The sequence below is a fragment of the Peromyscus californicus genome, unplaced genomic scaffold, assembly GCF_007827085.1.
Source record: "Peromyscus californicus insignis strain IS unplaced genomic scaffold, ASM782708v3 Scaffold_6__1_contigs__length_162567912, whole genome shotgun sequence".
In the NCBI taxonomy this organism is placed as follows: domain Eukaryota; kingdom Metazoa; phylum Chordata; class Mammalia; order Rodentia; family Cricetidae; genus Peromyscus; species Peromyscus californicus.
This window is the reverse complement of record NW_026294584.1, coordinates 145,677,353-145,702,711: the sequence shown is the minus strand read 5'-3', so window position 1 is coordinate 145,702,711 and position 25,359 is coordinate 145,677,353. Positions and strand designations below refer to the sequence as shown.

Below are 25,359 nucleotides of genomic sequence, written 5' to 3'. Positions count from 1 at the left end.
ATATAGAGTTCCTGTCCTGCCTTCTCATTGGTTGTAAACCCAACCACATGACCGCCTCCTCACAGCCTGTCTGTATAGGCCTCCAGGTTTTCCATGATTGGTATTAAGATTAAAGGCATGTGTATCCAATAATGGCTGTATCCCTGAACACACAGAGACTTACCCAGCTCTGCCTACCAAGTGCTGGAATTACAAGCGTATGCCACCACTGCCCTGCTTTCCTATGGCTTGCTAATAGCTCTGACCCCCGGACAACTTTATTTATTAACATACAAATAACATTTTAATACAAATAAAATATCACCATAGTGGGGCTCCTCAGCATGTGTAGCTATCAATGGATACCTAAGTCCTGAATCTTCCCCAAAATCTGTGAAGCTTCCTATGCCTACTCTTCCCACAGAGCCTCATCCCAGGGTAGTTTGCATATCTCTTTCACTTTCCTGAGCTCATCATTGTTAACTGACAGGAACCACATCATATGGAACTGCCTTCCATTTGGTAAGTTTGCATTTTTATTTATTTATTTTATTATATACAATAATATATATTAAGGTTACTGAATATTTATATTTAATTCTCCATAAATATAATTCACTGAAAGATTTCCCACATTCTTCTATTATACCTAAGTGTTAATATTTGTGGATATTTAAAAAGTAGATTGGATTCCTTTACTTTGCTCAATATTGTTTCAGGAGACAAAGGATAGCGAGTCTCCCATGCTATGCCACCAGGGTTATCCTATGTATTTCTCAACCACTTTTGATATTTACAATACAGTTTTTTTCTTCTGTCTCTGGAGGTAATGCTGAGGTTTTTTTTTTTTTTTTTTTTAAATTTTGTCTTTGTTTACTCTTTCCCTATTGAGGAGAAAGAAATCCTGTGATCCTGCTCTCTGCCCATTTCACCGAGGCAACAAATCATCCTTGCCTTCCTTGGTTTCTGTAATGATGATTACAAAACAGACGTTGGGGGTGAGGGGTGATGGATAAAATCTGCAGGTCATTCATGACAATAAAATAATTTGTCTTACTGGGAAAGAGAGAGGGGCTGAAACAGATTCTTTGTAGATGGACTGATTTACCTCATTGACTACTTCAAGGGAGGACAAAGTACCTTCCACCCATTTTCACATGGATAGAGCATATGACTCAAGGTTACTGAATATTTATATTTAATACTACTCCATAATGTATACCTGAGGGTACTGTCTAAACAATGTTTAATATTAAGGCACTAGATAAATGTATAGTGCTGAGTAAAATATCAAGCTGAGTTTTTACACTAGAGAAAGAGGAATTTGACACCAATTAATGTGCATGTATGTGTTTGTGTGAGTATACACACCTTTGCATGAAATAAAGTGATCAAAAAGTGTTATTCTCAGTATTAAGCACTTAAAAAGTCTTTATTTCAGCCAGATTATTAGGTATCAGTTTATACATTAATATTTGAATTATATCTATATCTATATCAATCTGTCTGTCTATCTATCTCCTTGTGCTGATCCAGTTTTGAAGAGTCTAATGAACCCTTGTGCTTAAGAATTTCCACACACTAGTACAGGTCTTTATTGCTTTTTATATTAAATAGAACATTACATTTCCCAATACTCAATTATCCAGATAATAAAACATGTTGAAAAGCAAACAAAAAAGCAACTAAATATTGTTATTTGTATGTTGGCATACAAAAACACAGTGTTTCCTTCAGCATCAACTAGAGAAGATTCCAGAATCCTGCAAGCTAGTCAGTGTTTGGATAAAGTTTCTGTGTGGTTTGAAAGTCCAAGATTTTCATGGGGAAAGATATGGAATGAGTCATTAAGAAAGCTTAATGCTTGCTTGTGTGATATTACATCTGTGAATTTTTAAAAGGAGTACAATACATCTTCTGAAAAAACATTGGATGAGTATATTAACAAATCCTCAGGTGTGACATCAGAAAATTGGGCATTGTTTTACAGACAATGGTTGCTGTACTACAGAGAACATTTGCTATAATTTTCAGCATGGAATTCATAATGAGAACCTTAGGAAATGGATTCATTGCTCTGACAAACTGTGAAGACTGGGTTAAAGGAAATATTTCTTCAAGTGGATCAAATCCTCACTGCTCTGAAAATTTCCAGAATCAGTCTGATTTGGTTGGTATTCCTAGATTGGTGGATATCTGTGCTGGCTGGAAAAATGTTAAGAGTATATTTTATCTCTTGGACAGTGATCGATCTTTGTAACCTTTATCTTATTACAAATTTAAGCATCTTTTATTTCCTCAAGATAGTCAACTTTTCTAACATTATTTTTCTTTACCTAAAGTTTAGAGTTAAAAATGTGGTCTCAGTGACTTTCTTATTGTTTATTCCTCTTGTTATTAAATACTGTAGTTATAAAAATGTAGTACAATATGTGTGTTGATGGTGTTCAAAGAAATGTATCTTACACTTTCAGACTCTTAATATTCACAACTTTGCAAACTTCTTTCATTTATCAATCCTATGTTCTCATTCATACCCTTTGGTATATCCCTGTGTAACACAAATTGCTAAAAGGTCTTATTAATAAAAAGAATCCTGGAGCCAGATATTGAGGTGAAAGCTGAAAGATCAGAGAAACAGAACAAGCCAAAGTTCTTACCCCAATGAAATCCTCTGCCAAAAGAGAGTGAGTTCCTGTTTCCTCTCTCCTTATATAACTTTTCCTGCCCTGCCATCTTACTTCCTGGGATTAAAGGCATTGTGCTTTCCAAGCAAAGGCATGAGATCTCAAGTGTTGAGATTAAAGATATGTGCCACCATGCCTGGCTCTGTTCCCAGCGTGACCTTGAACTCATAGAGATCCAGACAGATCTCTGTCTCCTGAGGGATAGGATTAAGGGTGTGTACAATCACTCTCTGGCCTCTATGTCTAATCTAGTGACTGGCTCTGTCCTCTGATCCCTAGATAAGTTTTATTGGAGTGCATAATATATCATCACATCCCAGGCAACTTTTTTCCTGCTCATCTCCCTGTGGAAACATCTGAAGAGCACACAGCAGCATAACATCAAAGGATGCAGAGACTTCTGCACCACAACCCACATGAGAGCCTTGCAAACTGTCATTGTTCTGTTCTGTTATACACTATTTTCTTGTGAAAGTTTGTTCCGGTCACAGGATTGATACCTGATCCTTTTGTCTGTCTGGACTCTGGGAAATGCTGTCCTTTCTGCTCTCCCATTTGTCTTGATTTTGGTAAGCAGTAGGTTGAGATGGGCTTCTCTTTCAGTGATATTGTAACTCAGGGACAGGTTCAAAAATATAGAAGCATAGGGGCCCAGACTATACAAGGAATCATTTCATGTATTTTAAAGGAAAATCAGGAGACAAGAAATTCTCACATATATTAATTCGTATACTGCAAATATTTTGCTGTACTTGTGAATGAAACAATGAAACAGTCTGGAAAGAACATTGTGTAACCTTTGTTATAAACCTACATAGACAGGGATATCAGTACACACCACTTAAATACACATGTCTATAGTTAGGATCTAGTCTAGAGCCAAGATCCACAAGTAAGAGAGACCATAAGGCATTTGTCTTTCAGAGTCTAGGTTACCTCACACAGTATATTTCTAGCTCCACTCATTTACTTGTAAGTTTCATAATATAACCTGAAGTAACCACAGAAGCCAGGAAAATAGAAAAGGAACATGGTGGAGGAGCAGTGAAGGAACTCTAGAGGGGGATAGGACACGGGTGCTGCAGAGTGAAAAAGAAGAAAAACAATAGAGGGGCTTCTTTGATGGGAGGGAAGAGGAATGAGAGATAAATAACACTAAGGATGTTTGAAAATCCATAAAGAAACATTACTCTATAAGTTCTCACAGATATAAATGTAGTGGAGTTGTGTCCCATGGGGTGATATTACTAACCCAAGGGACATAATACACCTAACAAAAACTCTAGTGTCAGATATGAGAAATGTCTCCTCAAATTGTTGGTCAGGGCAGTGCAAGAGACTCCCAAAATGTAGGCTATTCTTATTTCCTCCCAGAACTTAAAGTAAGAGTCTATTTTTTTTAATTAAGAAAAAATTCTTTTTTTTTTCATTTTACATACCAATCACAGATTCCTCCCTCTTCCCTCCTTCCACCTCTTCAGTCTCCCCTCCCTAAACTCCCCATTCCCTACTATAAGAAGGTAAGGCCTGCCATGAGTCAGCAGAGCCTGGTACATTCAGTAGACACAGGTCCAAGCCCTTCCCCCTGCCTCAAGGCTGTGGGAGGTATCCTATCATAGATAGTGCTCCAAAAAGCCTGCTCATGCACTAGGGATGGATCCTGGTCTTACTGAAAGGGGCCCATTAAGCAGATGAAGCTACACAACTGTCTTGCCTAAGCAGAGGGCCTAGTCTAGTCCTGTGGAGGCTTCACAGGTGTTGGTCTAAATTTCATGAGTTCCCACTAGCTTGGCTAGGTTGTCTCTGTAGGTTTCCCCATTGCCACACCAACTCCAATGTCGTCCATGTGACATGAACAATTATGACTATAATAGTGGACTGGAGATATGTGTCCCATGGGACTAAGCTCCCTGGAGGTCCCTGGCAGAGTGCCCACATTATGCTTCCTTCTCAAAGGAGATGGATGTACTTCACAGATCACGAGCTCCCTGGGCTATGGGTTCTGTATAACTGCTTTTTTGATAATGTTCTAATTAATCTATGAAGCACAGCAAAAGTTAATGAATGCTTGGGTTGTGAACTATGGAGGAAAGGGGAAGCTGGACATGGATCTTAATTAAATATAACAAAATGAGCTGTTTTTTAAGACCCCAAGCCACTAGATAAAAAAGTATAAAGGTTCAGACACTTACAGAAAATGAACACTCACCCACTAAAAATCCTTTAGGAATCCCAACTAAAGTGATTTATGGTAAAAAACGTTATCTCATAAGAGGCAGATGGTGGGCCCCTCTGTTGAAAAAGTTCAACATAAAAAACTTAAAAACTACAACAGAACCCCTTCCCCTTACAGGCGTAAAAGTATGAGTCCATATTCCAACAGGTAAAAAGGTTTTATATTAAAATAGATATGTGATAAAAAAAAAAACTAAAAAAAGACTTAGGGAGGATCTACAACATCCAAATTGGCTAAATGGGTCATGAGAACCAAAAAAGTAAAAGTACATAGTAAACTAGAGAGCGGCTGAGATAAAGATAAAGGACACAACTACAACCACAAAAAAGCCTACACAAGTCTAGGGACTGTACTAAGTTTAAAAAACACAGACTGCTCTTTGGGTCATAAAGTTCTTGTGGGTAAAAGGATGTGTCTAGCGCCGATTAATGATTGTATGCTTGCTGTTTTTTAAAGATGATGTAATTAAATTATTGCCAAGCTCTTGTTGTTCCTTGTATGACTTGATAGTTTTCTTTTCCAAATATAATCTACTGATTTACAAAAATAAAATTACAACAGATTCAAACCACTTCTGAGTGTGTTGTCTGTCTGTCATTCGCCAAATCCTTGCCTTCCTGACTACCGAAGCCCTGGTTCCCCTATGGTCGTGGTACTCCCGATGGGCCAGTCCGTGACACCCCATCATGATCTTGATGCCTCTTGCTCATAGAATCCCTCTTTTCTTTGTTCAACTGGACTCCTGGAGTTTGGCCTGGTGTTTGGCTGTGGATCTCTGAATCTGCTTCCATCAGTTACTAGAGGAAGGCTCTATGATGACAATTAGGGTATTCACCAATCTGATTACTGGGATAGGCCAGCTCAAGTATCCTCTCCACTATTGCCAGTAGTCTAAGTTGGGGTCATTCTTGTGGATTCCTGGGAACTTCCCTAGCACCCAGTTTCTCCCTATCCCCATGATGTCTTCCTCTATCACGGTATCTCTTCCAGTGTTCTCATACCCCACCCCCTACCCTCTATTACCCACCCCTCATCCCCAATTTACTCATGGAGATCTCATATATTTCCCCTTCCCAGTGTGATCCATGCATGCCTCTTTGGGTCTTCATTGTTAGCTAGCTTTTCTGGAGTAGTTGGTTGTAGTCTGGTCATCCTTTGCTTTACATCTGGTATCTTATGAGTGAGTACATACATGTTTATCCTTCTAAGTCTGAGTTACCTCACTCAGGACGATATTTTCTAGTTCCGTCCATTTGCCTGCAAATTTCATGATGTCATTGTTTTTCTCTGCTGAGTAGTACTCCATTGTGTATATGTACCACATTTTTTTTTTAATCCATTCTTCTCATGAGCAGCATCTAGGTTGTTTCCAGGTTCTGGCTATTACAAATAATGCTGCTATGAATATAGTTGAAAATGTGTCCCTGTGGTATGATTGAGCTTTCCTTGGGTATATGCCCAAGAGTGGTATAGCTGGTTCTTAAGGAAGATTGATTCCCAATTTTCTGAGAAATCACCATACTGATTTCCAAAGTGGCTGTACAAATTTGCACTCCCACTAACAGTGGAGTAGTGTTTCCCTTGCTCCACATCCTCTCCAACATAAGTTCTTATCAGTGTTTTTGATCCTAGCCATTATGACTGATGTAAGATGGTATCTTGTTGAAGACACATACAGTTTAGGTATAGGACTCAAAGTAATCAAACTGGAATTGTCTCGGAAGCCTCCTCCCTGAGGGCTAGCTCTCACAGTATCAGAAGGTGCCATGCAAGCTGCCAAGGGATACAAATACTCAGTAGTACCACTCAGATTTAAAGCCTGTGAGCCATAATGAGTGGCTCAGGAAGATATTCTAAATGGTGTAATACTGGCACTTGTATCTTAAGGGTAACCAATTACTATCTCATTGAACTTATAAAGTCCACTCAATAGAAGGTAATTCATACCTGGCTCTGTGAACTTAACCAATTATCTGTGGCAGGAGCGCCCACTACTGCCATGCTTCTAAAGCACTCTAATTTCTGCTTGTATTCTAAATACTTAGACCCACCGATATGAGCGCAGTTTTCACCTCTCATCAGAGAAACTTCTTTTGCAGCAGATGGAGGTTACTAGAGAGATCTACAACTGGTCAAAAGACAGAGAATAAGTGCCCATGCATTAGTCAGTCCCAGCTGATGCTTCTACAATGCAACTCCTATACCTAAGGCTCAGGGGACATTACAGAAGAGGTAGTGGAAAGATTATATGAGACAGATGGCCAGGATACTTCATGCTACATAGAGTCTTTTAGATGTGACAGGAAAGTTGTACCCATTAAATCTTAACTTTATGGCAGCCTAAACAAATACTTGAATAATGACAACAGCAGATGATGTCAATATAAATGAGGGACATTTTACAACACCCCACTCTTAGATGAAGTGCTTCAGGCAATTGATGCTGCTAAGACAGGGCAAAACCATTTCTCCAGGGATGAATCTCCTAATTGGCTATCTGATCCCTAGTATTCAGTGTGTGAACACACACACACACACACACACACACACACACACACACACACGCACGCACGCACGCACGCACGCACGCATGCACACACAGATGAAATGCTCATAAATTTGAGAGAGTAATTACTCAAATTATTCTTGATAAATGTTACATAGACTAGATTTTCTTATCATAATTCAATGATTTAGCAATCAAATCATTATAATAATGATATTATATGAACTTGGAATGTAAATTGTACCCTGAATCAAATGAGCACACTAGCACTAATCTAAAACTGAACAATAAAAAGAACATCAGAATTCATATGGATAATTTCATCTTAATATGGAAAATTTCTACCTAGATTTGGTAAAAGGAAAAATATTAAAACAATTAATAGGTAGAATATTTAATTCATGAAGTTAGAAAGAAATGTAAAAGCAGCTTAAAAATTTTGGAAGAGTATTTACTTAGGTTTAATTATAAAGCTAACATTTAGTATCCACATGTGTTATCATTTTTCCTCTTGAAAATACAAATCAACACTTCGATGCATAAGGAAACTAAAAGCTGAAGAAGTTAAGAACATTATCAAAAGTCCCAGAGAAAGACAATGGAAATCAGCAACATGTTTGTATGAGCAACATGATTTCTAAGCTTGAATTCTTGACTTATATTATATACACACAGTCATTCTTTGGTAACTATGGGGGGATACCAACTCTAGGCCTTCTCCTGGACCCTAGAATCATGAATGTGCAATTCTGTATTATAAAACAGAATCATAACTGTATAAACTCTGTTTAATCTTTAAAAGACTTATAGAACCTAATACAATGTGAGTGCTGCCCCAACACTGATACACTCTATTTTAGGAAATAACAAAAAGTACTAAGCCCAGGTGAATTTTTCCAATTACTTTCAATACCTCTTTTCAGGTGAGTATATATGTGGGATATGTGCATATTGAGAGCTCTAATAATGAAAGAATAAATGAATGACAGAAAACAAATAAAATATAGGTTAATAAAAGCCAAAATTTCTTTCTAAAATCAAAAGCTACTATAGATGATTTTAGAAACATAAAATTGGCCCACAGTGTAAGGAAAGTGTCAGTCTACAAACATATATTCACCAAAAAAGTGTATGATTCAAATGAGATGGACATTGTCAGTGCTTGAATTAGTAGAATGGGCAGCTTCTCCATACCAGACCCTGGAGATGCACACAGTGTCTAGCAATCAGAAGCTTCTCCCAGGCCCTTGTAAAAGAATTTTGCTCGGGAAATTTTGGACAAGGTCCTGCCGTTGAGCATCTTTCTCAAGTATATGGGAATCTTGGGTGTACATAAAACCAGGTTTCTAATGCAACTCTTCTGAAACAATGTTTGTGTATAATGCACCCCCAACAAAAATCAGACTGAATTTAGGAATGTCTTCAAAATTACATGAATATTTTAATTAAACAAGCAATGTTTAAGTATTAGAGTAAATTTTTAAAGTCTGTGTGAGAGCCTTAAACATGAGCAGCATGTTCTATAAATATTATCTCCTCAGGAGTTTGAGTGGGAATGAAGATTCAAATCTCCATCATTTCTCCAGAACTGTTCCATCTTGAAATGCAAGGAAAAAAATTTGTTACTCATTGTCCTTCAACTGTTTTCAGGAAATTTGTGAAATCTTTGGGTGGTTGTGGATGTAATGGGATGATCTATAAATGGCTTACAGATAATAAAACTAGGTATCTAATGAAAGAGAGATTGCCATTCCTGTTGGTATCTAAAAGAAGTGGAAGGATTTGAAAGGAAAAACAAGCCTGTGGTGGTTTCAAAGAAAATTGACACTGTTAGGAGGTATGGCTTTTGTAAGTCTTTGTTGCAGGATCTGTGTCACTGTGGGGGTAGATTTTGAGGACTCCTATGCTCAAGCTATGCTCACTGTGGCACACAGTTGCTTCTGCTGCTTGAGGGTCAACACGTAGAATTCTCCACTTCTTCTTCAGCACCACGTCTGACAGCATGCGACCATACCCCCTGCCATGACAATAATGGACTAAACTTCTGAACTATATGTGATGAGATATTGTGTCCCCTCATATATTATGCTCCCTAATAAAGCTTATCTGAGGATCATAGGAAAAAGCCAGCCACTATATTAAACATAGATGTCAGGCAAAGGGAGCACATGCCTTTAATTCTAGCATTTGGGAGTCAGGTATCCATCCAGATCTCTGTGAATTCAAGGACACACTGGGGAACAGAGCCAGGCATGGTGACACACACCTTTAATCCCAGCACTAACCATAGAGGTCTGGAGGTCTGTACAGACAGACAGGAAGTGATTTAGCTAGGCAGAGAGAGGAAGTAAGATGCAGAACAGAAAGGCATATAGGCATGAATATACAGGAAGCAGCTCTCTTTGGCTGAGGAGTAAGAACATGGCTGGCTTCTTTCTGCTTTTCCAATCTCTCAGTTTTTATCCCAATATCTGGCTCTGTTTTTTTTTTAATAATAAGACCATTTAACAATTTGTGTTACAACTATAAGCTAGCCCAATTAAATATTTCCCTTTATAAGGGTTGCCATGGTCATGGTGTCTCTTCAGAGCAATAGAAACCCCAACTAAGACAAAGGCAAACTTTTAAAGTAACTTTTCAAGGTGAATCTGATGTTTTGTTGAAATAGCTATAACCAGTATCAAGAACTATTCAGGCCACCTGCACCCAACTAAATTTTATCACTTTAAGTGTATCTGGCATACTTTTTCTACTTAGGCTTTTACATTCTGGTATAGTCCTCCAAGCTTGCTGAACTCAAATGATGTCAAAGTTAGGCTAAGCAAAACACAGCAAAATCATGAAAAGGAATATGGCCTCATTTGCATGCTAGCAAATGAGAATTTAGCTTTTATTACAACATCAGTTATGAAAGCCTCCTGCTTATGATGTTGACATAGTTATACACACTGGAATTATTTTGAATGTCTTGTTAATGACAATGTTTCCCATAAATGCAACATTGAACTCTCCTTTCAGCATGCTGTCATGATTTTCTGATGAATACTAGACAGAATTTGTAAAAAAAAAAAAATCAAGAAATTTAATCCACATCCAGAAATCAGGTATTGGAAGAAATTTTGACTAATTCAAAACCACCACCACGGACAGTGGGCTTGCCTACCCCCACCCTTGAGTATTAAGTAAGTTTTGTAAGTCATCTTGTCCTGAGCGTAATTTTCACCCAAGTAATTACAGAATTTGTTTTTTAGAAATGTTGTATATCCATAGTGTTGGTGAGTTTCATTGACTGATTCTCAGCTGATGAAATTCTGTCAGCTCTTGCCATCTTCAGAATTGGTTTTCTTTGTGAACTTTATGTTTTTATTTTTAATTGTGTACCAATGTGTGTGTTTTTGTGTGAGTATTTGAATGTGAATTCAGGTGTCCATGGTGACCAGAGATATCATATCCAACCAGAGCTGTAGTAACAGGACATTGGAAGCTACATGGGTCCTGAGAAACACACTTGGTTCTTCTGCAAGAGCAGTAAGTAGGTTTAAATGTTGAACCTTCTCTCCAGTCTTATTTTGGGAGTTTTAATATGAAAAATCTTCTTTATATAGTTGACAAATAACAAGTACTTCTGATTCCTGGTCAGGGAGTCAACCATTCCAATATCTGCTAGAATCTATAACTTTTGTTTCCAAGCACTTTTCTACCAAGTACTCATGTAAGCTACTTCTAAACAAGCATATAAAGTCTTTCATCTAAGCTTATTAAATAAGAGACATAAATATGCATGTTTCAATATGCAAATGGTAGATAAGTCTTATAATAGCATGCCTTTATATTTTTCAATTAATATAGTTACATTTTAGTTACATGTTAAAGATTTTGCAGAATTGTGACTCCATGTTGTTCATTTACCTATTTAATGTTACTTTTTAAAAATGAATTCTTGATTTTATTTATATATAGTGAACACCTATAAATTTATCTTGGTAAATTCTTGTTCTTTTCCATTGTGATTTGTACCTCTGTACATTTAGATTTCATTATTTAAATCTCTATCTCTTGCATGTCAAGAACATCCTATTCTAAAGCACATATGAAAAATATGTCTGAGGTAGATTTAGTCCATAACGGGTTCTTGTTTCTCAAAATTATTCTTACTAATATCCTTAACTTGTCTAGAGAATCTTGTCTTCCCTAAAAAATAGAAGTCAAACCTAAGAGGTTCCCCACCTAGAGTGAAATTTGGATAATGTTTGCGTATACACAATTGATATCAAAAATCCTAAATGTTTAAGAAGTTCAATGTACTAACTAATATATATATATATATATTTCTGAGATAGGTTCTTAATATGTAGACTTGGCTGTCCTGGAATTCCCTATGTAGATCAGATTGGTCTCAAACTCAGAGAAATTCACCTGTCTTTGCCTCTTGGGAGCTGAAATTAAATTGCACATCACCATATCCCATCCCATCTGTTAATACTCTCCTTGTTAGGTTTGTTTTAATTTGTTAGTTGTCCCTGTAAACAATTATCAGATCAAAATATGTATTCTAGGGGGAAAAGCAAAGCAATGTAAGTCATACATTTTGTTTATATAGTAGCACATAAAAATTCAACATTTCTTTTATCAGTAGCTGCAAAAGACCCTGGGTTTTTGTGTATAAGTTATCTACTATCTAAATGAATCTCAGATAGGATGTGGGGGAAGATGCAAGATTTTCATGAGAAAGATGATGAAGCCAGCCATTGGAATATCTTGAATTTTCCCTGATTTTGCATTGTGAAATTTCAAAGAGAGACTCATTCTGACTTTTCATTTATCAAATAGAAATAACATCTTAAATGAATGCAATGATAAGTAACAGACACTGTGCTTCTTTTACAGGCAATGGCTGCTATCATAAAGAGCATATTTACAACCATTTTCCTTGTGGAATTCATCATTGAGAACCTGTTAAATGGATTCATAGCACTGGTGAATTGTCTGGACTGGGTTCAGCGAAGAAAGATCTCTCCAGTGGATCAAATCATCATTGCTCTGACAGTCTGCAGAATTGCTCAGTTCTGGCTTATAGAAATAAATATATTATTTTTTCTTATTCACTCAGTAAAAGTGACAGAAATAATAGTAAGAGTGATAAGTATTGTCTGGGTTGTGACAAATCACTTTTATCTTTGGATTTCTACCAAACTCAGCATTTTTTATCTTCTCAAGATAGCCAATTTTTCTAATTCATTTTTCCTTTACCTAAAATGTAGAGTTAGGCAGGTGGTTTCATTGACCCTGATACTGTCTCTGGCTCTCTTGTTTTTAAACATCAAAATCATCAACAGCCATGTTGATGTCTGGATTGATGTGAATGGAAGAAACTTTTCTTATTTCAATTTGAGGAACTCTACATTATTTCTCAAACATGTTTTATTTATTAACTCCATCTTTGCCCTCATTCCCTTCGCTGTGTCACTGGTGGCTTTTTTTCTGCTCATGTTTTCTTTGTGGAAGCATAATAAGAGGATGCATCATATCACCAGGGGTTCCAGAGATGCCAACATCACAGCCCATATTAAAGCCTTGCAAACTGGAATTGCCTTCCTCCCTCTTTATGTCATTTTTTTTTTTACTTTTTCTTGTCATCAAATATCTTCAGCATTGAATTGAAGGAGAATTACATTATGTTTTGTAGACTGTTTATTGTAATAGCTTTTTCTTCATGTCAGTCCTTTGTCCTGATTCTGGGAAACACTAAGCTGAGAAAAGCTGCCCTTGCTGTGTTGTGGTGGCTGAGGTGTAGGCCCAAAGATGCAGAATGCTCCCGTCCCTGTTAAGTTTCTGTATTATCATGCTTGTTCTAGAGGAGAGTCAATTCCTAAGAAGTACTTTTATGTTTAACTTTGTCTCCCCTGATAATCTTTTTTTTTGTCTACAATGTTGTTACATTTATAAAAATACATTTGGATTCAGCATTACCCAAACATATTACAAACTTATTAGTGCATTTACAAATATATGACACACAGAAAAGGACATCAATGCAGCCTACTTGAATGAGATCTTCCTAAAACATAGTATTAATTTTGTTGCTGCTATAATAGCATAAATTGAGGTTCCCAGAAAAAAAAAAAGCTTCACCTATGTCCAAGATTCTACAAAAAGCTGATTTATTTACAATTTTTATTTGTGATCAGTTGGAGTCTTACACATCCAGAGTCAAGTTATGCAGAGGTACTTTCATTCCTTTAATAGACATTCTCTGTGTCTGATTTAACATCCTCTAGACTAGCAAGTAAAGTCTCTGGAATATATTCTTAGCAAAACAGGAGCTTTCCCCAAACCAAAGCTAAAAAATTTTCATCAGGTAGCATCTAAAACCACATCGACTGTTTCCTTGCTAACTCTAACTAGTCTACCTGTGGGCTCTACCAATGTATCTGGCAAATAACATGATGTGTAACTTTCTTTTATTCTGTGATTCTTTTTTTTTTTTTTTTTTTTTTTTGGTTTTTTTCGAGACAGGGTTTCTCTGTGTAGCTTTGCGCCTTTCCTGGGACTCACTTGGTAGCCCAGGCTGGCCTCGAACTCACAGAGATCCGCCTGGCTCTGCCTCCCGAGTGCTGGGATTAAAGGCGTGCGCCACCACCGCCCGGCTTATTCTGTGATTCTTAAAAGCTTCTGCACAAGCTCAGTGCTGGAACACACTATTTAGACATCTTGAATCTATGTTTCTAGCCTGCAATAATCATATTTGGCTTAATAAACTACCACTTATTTTATCTTAGGGTATAGCTGTTGTTTCATCAATAATAGTTTTTTTCAAGATTTTAAACTGAGACTTTTAGGAAAGACATATTGTTTATATATGTGAGACATATCTTTTAAGATACAAATTTATAATTTTAGATAAATTAAAAGCAATTTAATAAAGATGTGCCTAAAGTTATTCGTTAAAAATGAAAACTTAAGCCTGACTTATAAAGCAGAGCTCTACACACATCATTTCAAATATGTTACCCAACTTACAAACAAGGGTTAGAAATCCCTCAGAATTGTGAATCTGGTTTATGTTGTTTGAGTTTGCTTTTTGCTGTCTCACTTTTATTAGTTCTGTGAGAATATCTTACAATGTTTTATTCACTCTCCTGCCCCACACCTTAAGGTCCATTGCTCCCTTTCTAACATACATTTCTGCCAAGGTTCATATTTGTCCCCCACCCCCTCTCTTTTTTCAATTATAAAGTGGTTGTTTGATCTGATGGTATTTGTGCCACTGTTGCAACAGTGGGCCTATATTACTGGAGGAGTCATTTGCTCGTGGCCATGTCAGAGGAGTAGCAGTTGGCAATTGACTTCACAGGATCAGCCCACCAGGAAACAAAACCCTGATAGATGAATCTTGGATAGACAAGGCCTCAAGAGCCTTGGTCCCAGAATGCTCCTTGCTACTGCTGTGTCTTTGCCGCTGTCATTTTTCTCTGGTAACTGGCATGGTGTGAACGAACATCAGAGATCCCCACTGACCTTAATGCAGTGGGATTATTTCTTGGAAATGTCCTGTTCTACTGGGCATTTTTACCTGTGGATTATTATGAAAATGATTTCCTCCTAAACTGTACTGTTTAACTGAAGCAGTGATTTTATAAAATAATAGTATTAGTTTAAATAGGATTTTGATGATCAAGGGTTTTTAATAAATATAGTAAGGAATTATGATAGAGGTTAGTTTAGTGGAAAAATTAACATAGGTAAGGGTAGGATAAAAGGTTGCCCCTGCCTCTGATAAAGTAGAGGCTGTGGAGGATAAAAAACAAAACAAAGAAGAGTCACACAGCTAGAACACATGAGTTTCTATTGAGGAGCCATATAGACTGTGCCTTAGGTGAATGATTAAGAAAAACGATTGAGTCCAGTACCCCAGCTAGTTTAAATTCTTTTCATCTTAAAGTTGGGAGATGTATTCGCAGGTTTTGAAGTGCATCATAGCTGAAACAAAGCTTTGAAAATGATTTCAGGTTAGGTTAAGATGTTTTGATAATAGTTTTGAGGTGAAAAAAAAACCTTAAGAAACAACCTAGAGTTCACAAAGACACATGGCTGAGTGATAGATTCATTAAGGTTAGGAGTCAAAAACAAAGCAGCCCAATTATTATTAGCTGACATGCATTCCTTGCTAGGATTGGTTGGTGATCAAAGATGATGAATAATTCCTTGTGCCCATTTCTGCCCTCAAGTTTCTGATACAAAACAAACAAACAAACAAAAAAACCCAAAACAAACAGTTGATGATGAGTGGGTATGTGCACCAAGGATTTAAAATAAAACTGACTAGTTCTTTTTCATATATAAAAGTTTAGATTTGTGATTCTTCTAAGATTTCTTATAAGATTATCTTTTGAGATAAATAATAAAAATATTGGTCCTTTCTTTGTAGCCACAAAGTGCAACCTGCCAGCAAAAGAACTGGCTGAGAAAAATACCTTGCTTGCTCACCCTCTGTTAATCCATAAGAAGCTGCTTGGACATGATTGTGTGTGGATTCTGGGTACAACTTGTTTTTCACCTGTAATATGTAAAATGTTTAATCATATAAGGGGTATGGAAAGCATGCTGTTTTTTTATCTGTATTCATTATAATCATTCACTTGAAAAATAGAATGTAATCACATTACAATTTTTTTCCTGATAATTCAGAATTAACTTTATTATTATTATTATTATTATTTATTAATTTATTTTGCAATACAATTCAGTTCTACATATCAGCCACGGATTCCCTTGTTCTCCTCCCTCCCGTCCCCCTCACCTTCCCCCCAACCCCCCCCCCCCCCCATTCCCATCTCCTCCAGGGCAAAGCCTTCCCCACAGACTGAGGTCAACCTGGTAGACTCAGTCCAGGTAGGTCTAGTCCCCTCCTCCCAGGCCGAGCCAAACAATCCTGCATAGGCCCCAGGTTTCAAACAGCCAACTCATGCAATGAGCACAAGATCTGGTCCCACTGCCTGGATGCCTCCCAAACAGATCAAGCCAATCAGCTGTCTCACCCATTCAGAGGGCCTGATCCAGTGGGGACCCCTCAGCCATTGGTTCATAGTTCATGTGTTTCCATTCATTTGGCTATTTGTCCCTGTGCTTTATCCAACCTTGGTCTCAACAATTCTCGCTCATATAAACCCTCCTCATTCTCGCTAATTGGACTCCCAGAGATCCACCCGGGGCCTAATCATGGATCTCTGCATCCAGATCCCTCAGTAGTTGGATGAAGTTTCTAGCACAACAATTAGGGTGTCTGGCCATCCCATCACCAGAGTAGGTCAGTTTGGGCTGTCTCTCGACCATTGCCGGCGTCTGTTGTGTGGGTATCTTTGTGGATTTCTGTGGGCCTCTCTAGCACTTTGCTTCTTCCTATTCTCATGTGGTCTTTATTTACCATGGTCTCCTATTCCTTGTTCTCCCTCTCTGTTGTTGATCCAGCTGGGATCTCCTGCTCCCCCAAGCTCTCTTTCCCTCAACCCTCGCCTTTCATTACCCCCACTCATGTCCAAGCTGTTCATGTAGATCTCATTCCATTTCTCTGTCATTGGGTGATCCCTGTGTCTTTCTTGGGGTCCTGTTTTCCAGGTAGCCTCCCTGGTGATGTGAGTAGCAGACAAGTCATCCTTGTTTCATGTCTAGTATCCTGCTATGAGTGAGTACATACCATGTTTGTCTTTCTGAGTCTGGGTTACCTCACTCAGGATGATTTTTTCTAGATCCATCCATTTGTCTGCAAACCTCATGATGCCATTGTTTTTCTCTGCTGAGTAGCCAAAAGTGCACAATGGAAAAAAGAAAGCATCTTCAACAAATGGTGCTGGCAAAACTGGATATCAACATGTAGAAGGCTGCAAATAGATCCATATCTATCACCGTGCACAAAACTTAAGTCCAAGTGGATCAAGGACCTCAACATAAATCCAGCAACTCTGAACCTGCTAGAAGAGAAAGTAGGAAGTAGTCTTGAACGCATTGGCATAGGAGACTACTTCCTAAATAGAACACCAGTAGCACAGACTCTGAGACAAACACATTACAATTTTTATATTGCTTGAAAGATTTTTCTGAGGTATGTAAGTTGTAAGGGAAACAATAAAGTGAGTTAGAAGGAAAACATCAAGAATGAGAGAATGAATACACCAGGAAAGATGAAGAGGAAAAATAAGGAGAAGGAAGAATAAAGAGAAAGTCAAAAGGAAACCCTCAAGACAGAGTGTGTGTCTTTTCCCTTAATCCCTTAGATAAAAAAGTCTTAGTTCACTGACTCTGTGGCTCCCCATAGAATCCTGTGCTGTTGGAGGCTGGTGGTCAATAAAACAGCAAAAACAGCAGGCAGAGGTAGTCTGTTATAACTCATAACTCATAAGGTTTACAGCTGGATCTAATTGGTCCTTCCTTTTCTCCTCCCATAGTTTGCATAGCTTCGGCCAGCACTATGAAAATTAGGTAGTAGGGATGAATTTTTTTAGCTGACTATCAGCTTGATATCAAGTTCTGGAGTATAAGCAGGAGTATTGGCGTAAGCTTGTAATATTGAGGGAAGGGATCTTATTGGACCTCACTTGCTAACAACTTCAAAATTGGCAGCCCAATCTTGGCACTGGGCTTTATATTTTTATCATGTGGTGTTCAATAAGGGCATCACTGTCTCATTATAGGATTAGTCTAGATTCTTATTTTATGGGTGCATGTGAATATTTTAGGAAGCTTCTACACTAGTAGGTTTCCATATGACCTTTTTCAAAATGTATCTAGTGCTAGTTAACTCTTTCTGCATTCCCTTTAGTTCTTTGCCCCCATGCCCATTTAACCTTTCTTATAACACTATGTCCCTTTAATCCTTTATACCACTGGATTCCATGTCTCTTCCATTTAAACTTCACCCTCATATCTCTTCACTAATTTTTGAAACATTAAAATCTAGGTGGGATTCTAGACTAAAATGTGGATAAGTGAAGTTGTCACTGAAAGAGAAACTGTAAAACGTCTGTGGCAAGTTAATTTATATACAGAGTATCTAGTGCTCACACAAGAATGCCTGTGATATTTTTCTTTTGAAGAAACTGAAGTTGTGATGTTTTAAAAAGTTTACCCAGTGGTGTGTGAAGATGATAATAGCCGTGCAATTAGCCATTGGAAGAGTGAGATTTTCCTTAAGTTTACATGAAACTTCAAGAGGAAAAGCATGCACAGAGATACATGAAATGTGTTAGAAAATAATGTTACAGAATATGCAATTTGAGTACATAGCTGAGGTATTTGTTTTTTCTGATATTTAAAGTTTAATTTGTACAACACAGCTATTGTGTTTGTCAGTTTGATGACTTTTAAGGAAGTGCCTTGTCAAGCTATTACATCTTTTTTGTGGTTTGAACTCACTCTCTTGTCTTTTGAAGGTAAAACCTCATATCATCTGCACCTAAGTACAATGACTGTTACATCTTCCTGCCAATGATTTGTGTTATTTGCTGTTGATTTATATCATGAATGTTTTGAATGTTCAAAATGCTAAGTAATTTGTGTAAGCTGGCATTGCTGTTTGTGAATAGAGAGTATGTTAGTGTTTCAGAAGAAAGGATAATACTATTTCTAGCTTTGGGATAAAGTTTATAAAATTATCTCTACAGCAAATCTTTCATGTGTTTTCTGATAAAATGTGCTAAAAGTATTTGGTATGTACTGTTATTTCTAAGATGATTTTAAATTGATTTATTTGCTGATAAATTAAAATAATGATACAAGCTAATATGGAATGCTAAGTACTGCTTTTGCCTCTGCCTCATTTGGTTCTCACATACCAGAAGTTATAACAAAAATGTAACAAAAAACAAGATAAACTGTGATGGTTATACTATGTGACTACTTTACAGAAGGTAGAATCACCAGGAGACAAGTTTCTGGGTCAACCTGAAATGGGTTATCTAAATATCTATAGGGGGTAATTGTGAGCTTTTTAATTGAAGTGGGAATACTGGGCCATTCTGAATCCCTATCGATGACCTTGGGCTCAAAGTACATATATGGAGAAAGGAAGCTGAGAAACAGCGATTATTCTTGTCCTTGTCCCCACTTTTTCCTGACTGTAAACTTGATGTGACTTCTTCAAGCTTCTGCTGCCCTGATTTCTCTGCCATTGAACTGTGAGACAAAATAAACCTTTTTTTCTTTAACTTTCTTTTTCAGGATATTTTATCACAGAAATGGGAAAATGAGTCAAGATAAAAATAAAATAATAACAACAACAATGAAAATAACCCACTGTTATGTTTTCTACACTCTATATTCAGTTTAACTGAAAATTTATGACATATTTCCATTTTCATACATTTCATTGAAACTGCATGCAGCCATCACTGGCATACTGAAACTTAAAAAATATGTCAGAAATCAACTATTGAAAGTATGGGGTAGAGGCTGCGTGTGGCTCCGGCTCTCACAACCATTGCAGTACATTGAGCTCCATTGAGACAGTGCCGGGGCAAGCGCGAGCCGGACTGGCACTGGGCGATTCTGTGCCTCGAGGAGGAAAATCAACTAAACATGGGCTAATGAGATCCTAAGAAGACGAGAGGCAAAATGTCCTCATATGCATTCTTTGTGCAAACTTGCTGAGAGGAACACAAGAAGAAGCACCTGGAGGCTTCTGTCAACTTCTCAGAGTTCTCGAAGAAGTACTCAGAAAGGTGGAAGACCATGTCTGCTAAAGAAAAGGGGAAATTTGAAGACATGGCAAAGGCTGACAAGGCTCGTTATGAGAGAGAAATGAAAACCTGCATGCCCCCCAAAGGGGAGACCAAAGAGAAGTTCAAGGACCCCAGTGCACCCAAGAGGCGTCCTTCAGCCTTCTTCTTGTTCTGTTCTGAGTATTGCCCCAAAATCAGAGAGCACCCCGGCTTGTCCATCGGGACGTGGCGAAGAAGCCGGGGGAGATGTGGAACAACACCGCTGCGGACGACAAGCAGCCCTACGAGAAGAAGGCTGCCGAGCTGAAGGAGAAGTACGAGAAGGATATCGCTGCCTACAGAGCTAAAGGAAAACCCGATGCGGCGAAGAAGGGGGTCGTCAAGGCTGAAAAGAGCAGGAAAAAGAAGGAAGAGGAAGATGAGGAGGATGAGGAAGAGGAGGAAGAGGAGGCAGAAGAGGAAGAAGGTGATGATGATGATGAATAAGTTGGTTCTAGCGCAGTTTTTTTTCTTGTCTATAAAGCATTTAACCCCCCTGTACACAACTCACTCCTTTTAAAGAAAAAAATTGAAATGTAAGGCTGTGTAAGATTTGTTCTTAAACTGTACAGTGTCTCTTTTTGTATAGTTAACACACTATCGAATGTGTCTTTAGGTAGCCCTGTCCTGGTGGTATTCTCAAGAGCCACTAACCTTGCCTGGTCCAGTCTGGGGTTGTAAATCGGCATGGAAGTTTAAAGCAGGTTCTTGTTGGTGCACAGCACAAATTAGTTATATATGGGGACGGTAGGTTTTTGTTTTGATTTTATTTTATTTTTTTTGTTTTATTTGTTTTTAATCTTCAGTTGTCTCTGATGCAGCTTATTACGAAGATAATTGTTGTTCTGTTAACTGAATACCACTCTGTAATTGCAAAAAAAAAAATTGCAGCTGTTTTGTTGATATTCTGAATGCTTCTAAGTAAATACAATTTTTTATTAGAAAAAAAAGAATGTACGAGATAATTGATTTTTGACAAAGAAACCAAAATTGTACAATGGAAAAAAGAAACCATCTTCAAATAATGGTGCTGGCATAACTGGACATCAATATGTAGAAGATTGCAAATAGATCCATATCTATCACCATGCACAAAACTCAAGAATCAAAGACCTCAACATAAATCCAGTTACACTGAACCTGATAGAAGAGAAAATAGGAAGTGGTCTTGAATGTATTGGCACAGGAGACTACTTCCTAAATATAACAACAGTAGCACAGACACTGAGAGCAACAATAAATGGGACCTCTTGAAACTGAGAAGCTTCTGTAAGGCAAAGGACACAGTAAATAAGACAAAACAACAGCCTACAGAATTGGAAAAGATCTTCACCAACCCCACATCTGACAGAGGACTGATCTCCATAATATATAAATAACTCAAGAAACTAGACATCAAAATAATGAACAATCCAACTAAAAAATGGGCTACAGAGCTAAACAAAGAATTATCAAAGGAAGAATCTCAAATGGACAAAAGATATCTTAGGAGTTTCTCAACATCCTTAGTCATAAAGGAAATGCAAATCAAAATGACACTGAGATACCATCTTACACCTGTCAGAATGACTATGATCAAAAACACTGAAGACAGCTTATGTTGGAGAGGATATGGAGCAAGAGGAACACTCTTCCATTGTTGGTGGGAGTGCAAACTTATACAGCCACTTTGGAAATCAGTATGGCGATTTCTCAGAAAATTGGGAATCAATCTTTCCCAAAACCCAGCTATACCACTCTTGGGCATACACCTAAGGAATGCTCAATCATACCACAAGGACACATGCTCAACTATGCTCATAGAAGCATTATTTGTAATAGCCAGACCTGGAAACAACCCAAATGCCCCTCAACCCAAGAATGGATTAAGAAAATGTGGTACATATACACAGTGGAGTACTACTCAGCAGAGAAAAACAATGACATCATGAAATTTGCAGGCAAATGAATGGGACAGTGTCATCCTAAGTAAGGTAACCCAGACTCAGAAGGACAAACATGGTATGTACTTACTCATAAGTGGATACTAGATGTAAAGCAAAGAATAACCAGACTACAACCTACAACTCCAGGGAAGCACGCTAACAAGGAAGACCCAAAGTGGGATGCATGAATCATCCTGGGAAGGGGAAATAGATGAAATCTCCATGAGTAAACTGGGAATGAATGGTGGGCAATGGAGGGTAGAAGATGGAAGATGAGAACAAAAGGGAACAGGATGGTTTAGCTGGAACAGGGATGGCGTGAGAAAGCAGTGAAAGAGATACTATTATATAGAGAGACATCATGGGGATAGAGAGAAACCAGGTGCTAGGGAAGATCCCAGGAATCTCCAGGGATGACCCCAATTTAGACTACTAGAAATAGTGGAGAGGGTTCCTGAACTCAACTGGCTTTCCCCAGAGATCAGATTGGTGAATATCCTAACTGGCATCACAGAGTTTTTCTCCAGCGACTGACGGAAGCAGATGCAGGGATCCACAGCCAGGCATCAGGCTAAGCTCCAAGAGTCCAGTCGGGGAGAGAGAAGACGGATTCTATGAGCAAGTGGATCAAAATTATAATGGGGAAACCTGAAGAGACAACGAAACCAAACTAGTGGGAACTCATGAAAGTTGGATCAACAGCTGTGGAGCCTGAATGGGACTGGACTGGGCCCTCTGTGTGGCAAGACAATTGTGTAGCCTGATCTTCTTGGGGGCCCCCTGGTGGTAGGATCAGAACCCATCTCTGGTGGATGAGCAGGCTTTTTGGAGTCTACTACCTGTGATGGGACACCTCTCACAGCCTTGAGGCAGGGGAAGGTCCTTGGACTTACCTCTACTTGATGTGTACATGTTGTTAAGGATTGTATTTCAGATTTTCTGTCATGGACAAAATTGTTTGAACTCCATGCAAAACATGTAAACCATAGTCCAACAAACAAAACATGCAATTGATTCTTTTTCACATTCTGATTGAATTAGATAGAGGGACATTCAGTTAAAATTGTCAGGCGGAGGACCTTAGTCCAATAGGGACTTAAAGATAATAGAAATTAAATCAGAATGGCATGTGTTTTGAGGAAGATCACATAAGCTCAGAGGAAATGGTGCCTGATAAGGCAACCTGACAACAAGTCAGTGAGAGGTGCCTCACCAGAAAACCACCCGTGGGACCTTGACTTTGGATTTCTAACCTTCAGAACTCTGAGAAAATTAATTTCTATTATTTTAGCCCCTTGGTATTTTGTTATAGTTTCCCAACACATTAATATGAAGACAGAAATCTAAAAGGAAAAGAGTAATGTCAAATACATAAGAATTGTTACTAATAAAAATAAAACAATTACAGAGTACCTATGGGATTTGAATGTTTCATAAGGATCTGAAAACATGTTGAGGCTTGGACTTTGGTTGAGAGGAGACAGGGATGCAATTCAGATATGATTAGTAAGAAGATTGTTAGATATACCAGCAAATATGTGCTACTTACAGAATAAATAAGAATAGTAAACTCTTTAAGAGAAATTTGGGATACAAATCTAAGCTGGTCCACCAATCTAAGGTGAAGAAGACCAGGAGAGTTGCTGATAACAGGAGAAAGCATAAGCAAGGTTTGGATAGGACTCCTGGCTTTGACTTTCATCTTTAAGGCTAACATCAGAAAACAACTTTCCCATGTACCTTTCCAATTCTTTCATTTTCAGAATACAAAATATCTTTGAACACAGTCTTATAAACCTAGCACATAAAGCTGGTGTTTCTTTACTCCAATGAATCTGACTTTGTCAATGACATCAGTGAATCTCTGCTACCAACTCATAGTCATATTAACTGTCAGTATTATGGATTGAGTTTTTCATGTTTCTCAGGAACTGTTCTTTATGGTTTTTATATTTGTTCATTTAGCATTTCTTCTCACTCCCTGTTAAACTTTCATAGATAATGTTTCAGCTTTTTAAACTATTCTGTTACAATACTCTTGCTGATGATCTTATATATTGTTCGGTGAACACGGCTAAGTAGATGCAGTAAAAATACCTTAACTGAGCAGAATACAAACTCTATAAATATTTATTTGGCAAATATGTTTTAATTCATGTTGGTTCTGAAGGAAATTTGAAACAATTTAAGGTTGGATTACAAAGATAATACTCATCATGATTTAGTGTCAAAGCTATATTGTCTTTTATGGCATTTTTATTCTATGGTAGGTGATAAAGGTTGAAACATGCGGTCTCAGTTATGCCAAGAACATACAGCATGTCAACATGAAATGGTTGGTTCTCCAATCTTGGATGCAGCTGTGCCTCTGTCTTAGTATCTCACCTGTTTATATGATCTTGATTAATGAGCTGCGTCCTCTCAGTGACTACTTCAGGGAACCACAACATATTTCTACTACTTTACATGTACAAAGGACCCATTACCCAAAGTTTAGCAAATGTTCACATTTATCATTAAATAGTTTAATGTGGAAACACTTTGGAACAATTTCTTATCAATTATTATAAAGTCTGAGCTCAATGCATGATAAATGTTGAGTAAAATCAAAATACTTGTATCAATGAAGTTAAAAATGAGTATTTAGATCTTGAATAAGTGTATGGTTTATATGAATATGTATAGATGTTTTCTGTTATAAATTGTAAAGTTTTTTCTTAATATTATGTATTCAAGCAAAAGCGTAATAGATAGATAAGTAATAATTTGTAGAAGAGCTTTGGTGATAAGCCCCTAGAGTCTTAATCTGAATTATTGAAAATAATGTCAATGTTCAAGAACTCCCTTATCCTGAGATTCTTGTTGCCTTCTACAGGCCTTAGAATGTTTTGAATATTTCTTGCCCATTACTCAAATTGTCAATTAAAATATGTAAAGAAAGAAAAACTAGAAAACTAATGCAAATCAACATGTCTTTATTTGTGTTTCAGCATCTGAGATTGCAGCATTTCCTTCACCATCAGTAGCAGTAGACTCGAGACTACCATAGGACACATGAAATCTGGATATGACTCAGTGGGACTGTGTCAAAAAGCATACTTTCATATAAATACAACTATGATCAGCTACATTGGTAAATCTTGGTGTTTTCTTATTTGTTACTGTATTGGGAATTTTAGAAAGATGCTATGAATTTCTTTAAAAACATTTAAAATGAACACATTAACAAATATTATTCAGTGACGACGGACATCAGGATATTCTCTTATGGACA

The 25,359-nt window shown here is 37.6% G+C and overlaps 2 pseudogenes; both read left to right on the top strand.

Moving 5' to 3' along the window:
- The first annotated feature begins 1,972 nt into the window (after window positions 1–1,972).
- LOC128099807 (taste receptor type 2 member 113-like) lies at window positions 1,973–3,313 on the top strand (annotated as a pseudogene).
- Window positions 3,314–19,978: 16,665 nt separating this feature from the next.
- LOC128099484 (high mobility group protein B1-like) lies at window positions 19,979–20,607 on the top strand (annotated as a pseudogene).
- Window positions 20,608–25,359: the final 4,752 nt, after the last annotated feature.